Here is a 5000-nt window from a genome sequence, read left to right as displayed (position 1 = left end):
GGATTACAAAACTTTGGAATATTTTCATATTAAAATCTCATATAACAATTTGTTGCATAATTTAATCCTCTTCAGTACAATAGTATAATCAATATTTTTACTCTCGTGTAAAGATAGAGTAAGACATCATTAACATGAGATTCAGACAACTGGATTTTTTTTTCTGTAAAGTCTAATATAAAATCAAACATGTTTTTTTGTTTCTGCTCATACGCCTACAAGAAAATTTTTTTTGGGAAAAGGAGTAAGATAATAACCCTGCGAATTGGGGATTAGCTATCTAAAGTTTTCCTCTTCTCAACGATAAAGTTGCGTGCATTATACGTCAGTGATCATATGTTTGGATATTTTCTCTATATTTATTTTTTTCTCTTTTTTCCATAACCCAGTTTCTACTCAAGGCAATTGAAAATAATCAGTTAATTTATCACTAATTCAAAGCTTAGATTGGCAAATGAATTTTAATTTTTAGAACAGAAATCTACACCTTTCCCTCTGCGTGTGCTCCGGATATTCTGTGTGCTTATTGTCCGCATGAGTTGTTAGCTGCCTTAATAGAGATCTAGATTTATTCAGTAAATGATTCTAGGTAATTGATGGGTCTCTTAAAAAACTAGATTATTGATTAATCCCACCAAATGAAGTGCCGTACTTGGGTACTTAAACTTAACAGTTAATTATGTATCTCATATAATTACTTATTTTTCATTACACTGTTTCTTCAAAAACCTTTTTGTAGCTTCGTCTAATCCTTCAAAATAGCTACATATTATTCTCAATTCTTCTTTTGGGTATACAGTATACTAACTGTTGATCTTATAAACACAGAAGGTTTTGCCTTTTTGCTGTGACATTATGAAAACGTTTTTTTTGTCAGGAGTTTAACTTTTCAGCGATCATTATCTTTCAGATTGCCTTATTGCCTTACCTTACCTTACCTTATTTTTTGTTTGGGTTCCCCCAGGTCCCTCAGTGTGAGGCACCTCGTATATCCACCAGAGAGTTGCTAATGCATCTTCCGGTGTATATTGCATCTTCCAGTCTTGGATGGTCTGGGATGCATCTTAGGTATTTATCGAGCTTATTCTTAAACACATCTACGCTCACTCCTGATATGTTTCTTAGATGAGCTGGCAGCACATTAAATAGTCGCTGCATTATCGATGCTGGTGCGTAGTGGATTAATGTCCTGTGTGCCTTTCTTAGTTTACCTGGTATAATTTTTGGCACTATTAATCTACCTCGGCTTGCTCTTTCTGATATTTTTAGCTCCATGATGTTTTCAGTAATTCCCTCTATTTGCTTCCATGCTTGTATTATCATGTAGCGTTCTCTTCTCCTTTCTAGACTGTATAGTTTTAAAAATTTCAGTCTTTCCCAGTAGTTAGGGTCCTTAACTTCTTCTATTCTAGCAGTATAGGACCTTTGTACACTCTCTATTTGCGCAATATCCTTTTGGTAGTGTGGGTACCATATCACATTGCAGTACTCGAGTGTACTACGTACATAAGTTTTGTAAAGCATAATCATGTGTTCAGCTTTCCTTGTTTTAAAGTGTCTGAATAACATTCCCATTTTTGCTTTACATTTAGCCAACAGTGTTGCTATTTGGTCGTTGCATAACATATTCCTATTTAACATTACACCAAGGTCTTTAATTGCTTCCTTGTTTGTGATTGTCTCATTATTAGGTCCCTTGTATGCATATACCATTCCTTCTCTGTTTCCAAAATTTATTAATTCGAATTTATCGGAGTTAAATACCATCCTATTTATCTCCGCCCATTCATATATTTTGTTTAGATCTCTTTGTAGTGAGTTCCTATCTTCATCACAAGTAATTTCTCTACTTATTCTTGTGTCATCGGCGAAACTTCTCACTACGGAGTTTTCAACATCACAATCTATGTCTGAGATCATAATAACAAACAACAGTGCAGCTAATACCGTACCTTGTGGCACACCATATATTACCTGGGCTTCATCTGATTTCTCGTCATTTGCAACCACTATCTGTTTTCTGTTTTGCAGGAATTTTTTTACCCATTTTCCTATCTTTCCCACAATATTATGCTTTCTCATTTTTTTCTCCAATATGTTATGGTCTACCTTGTCAAAGGCTTTTGCAAAATCTAGATAGATCACGTCTGTGTCTTTTTCATTTATCATATTTTTGTATATGTTTTCATAGTGTGCTATCAGTTGGGTCTGTGTACTTTTTCCAGGCACGAAACCGTGTTAACCCATATTAAACAAATTATTTTTAACCAAATGGTTCATTATTTTCTTTTTTATTACCCTCTCATACACTTTCATAATATGTGATGTTAGACTAACAGGTCTATAATTGCTTGCCTCTAGTCTTGATCCACTTTTGAAGATAGGGGTTATATAAGCTAATTTATGTTTAACATATATCTCGCTCATATCTACACTTTGTCTTAGCAGTATTGCAAGCGGCTTCGCGATAGTGTTTGCAGTTTTTTTTTTAACAAAATCGCTGGAACTCCATCTGGTCCGGCTGCCGATCAATTTTTAATTTCGTTTATAGCCGTGACAATATCTGCATTATTAATATCTATATCCGTTAAATATTCAACGGATATATGGACTCAAAGACATTCATAACCTTTTCTTTGAAAAATTACCCTTTTTTATTACTAGACTTCAAACGTAGCAATTTAATTGCAGATTGTCTCATTGCGTTATAGTATGCAAAACATTGTTTGATTTAGAGTATTCATAAAATTGAAAAAAAATTCTTTGATTTTACTGAACAAACATCATAGTCATATCAAGTGTTCTGAATGTCAGTTGGTTACGCTTTTGGAGGATTACAAATTTATAAGTTAATTAAATGAGAGATTATATGCCATTCCACTACATACGATAAGGTACGCATACACAAGCTATACCAGATGCAAAAAATAATTATTATTATTAGAAAACTTACTCATGATTATGGATCTCTTCTTTATGCATATATATATATATATATATATATATATATATATATATATATATATATATATATATATATATATATATATATATATATATATATATATATTGTATATATATATATATATATATATATATATATATATATATATATATATATATATATAGATATTTAAATATATATATATATATATATATATATATATATATATATATATATATATATGTATATATATATATGTATATATATATATCTATAGATAAATATAAATATATATTTATATATATGTATGTATATATATAATATATATATATATATATATATATATATATATATATATATATATATATATATATATATCTATATCTATATACATATATATATATATATATATATATATATATATATATATATATATATATATATATATATATATATATATATATATAGGAGAGTAATGTATATTGCATATGTATATTATCATGCAGCCCTCCCCCCCTTGAAAATAGTGAGGTTGGGCCCGCAGGTGACCAACAATTGCCCATGCCTGCCTTAGATCAATCAACGCAGCACTGGCGACCTTCTTGGCTACCATTAGTGATTGTTTTTTATATAGATCCTATTCATGCAACAGTTTCATGATATACTTATCATTGGCTTCTGTTCACGGAAAATACAGATTGATCATCGCTTATCATTATTATTATTATTATTATTATTATTATTATTATTATTATTATTATTATTATTATCATTATTATTATTATTATTATTATTATTATTATTATTATTATTATTATTATTATTACTAGCCAAGCTACAACCCTAGTTGGAAAAGCAGGATGCTATAAGCCCAAGGGCTCCAACAGGGAAAATTAGCCCAGTGAGGAAAGGAAATAAGGAAATAATACAATGATGAGAATAAATTAACAATATATCATTCTATAAACAGTAACAGCCTCAAAACAGATATGTCTTATATAAACTATTAACAACATAAAAAACAGATGTGTCATATATAAACTATTAGAAAACTCATGTCAGCCTGGTCAACATAAACACATTCGCTCCAACTTTGAACTTTTGAAGTTCTACTGATTCAATTACCTGATTAGGAAGATCATTCCACAACTCGGTAACAGCTGGAATAAAACTTCTAGAATACTGTGTAGTATTGAGCCTCATGATGGAGAAGGCCTGGCTATTAGAATTAACTGCCTGCCTAGTATTACGAACAGAATGTCCAATTATAATACAGTGTTAAAATAACATAATTTTAATCGGAAAATTTCCGTAAAAATAAACTGTTCTTGTCCGTATTTCAGTAAAATACAAGCAACCGTAAATTTTAGCCTACTTTGTTATTATCCTTTAGGGGTTTGTGACCGTAATATCATTCCTTCACGTCAATATATCGGTTTTTAAAACGGCAAATACCTCTTAACTTTTATTCCATGATTTTTACCATTTTTACGGCAAATTTTTTAAGTGTAAGGCTGTTTTATAAAAAAATAAAGAAAAAAAATAATTTTGGTGGTGATGAAATACTTTAGGAGTTTGGAAAACAAAAGTAATATTTTTTTTTTTTTTTCAAATGGGTAAATTTGTTGTTTCCATATCCTTGTTTCACAATTTCCGCATAAAACGATGCTAACGCCGCTAGTTATGAGTTGCATTGTAAATGTCAGCTTAAACCCTATAAGTACTTACAATAAAGAAATAATTTTCAGTATATATATATATATATATATATATATATATATATATATATATATATATATATATATATATATATACATATATATATATATATATATATATATATATATATATATATATATAGATATATATATGTTTACATATATATATATATATATATATATATATATATATATATATATATATATATATGTATATATAATATATATATGTATATATATATATATATATATATATATATAATATATATATGTATATATGTATATATATATATATATATTTATATATATATATATATATATATATATATATATATATA

The sequence above is a fragment of the Palaemon carinicauda genome, chromosome 16, assembly GCF_036898095.1.
Source record: "Palaemon carinicauda isolate YSFRI2023 chromosome 16, ASM3689809v2, whole genome shotgun sequence".
In the NCBI taxonomy this organism is placed as follows: domain Eukaryota; kingdom Metazoa; phylum Arthropoda; class Malacostraca; order Decapoda; family Palaemonidae; genus Palaemon; species Palaemon carinicauda.
This window is presented reverse-complemented; position numbering follows the sequence as displayed.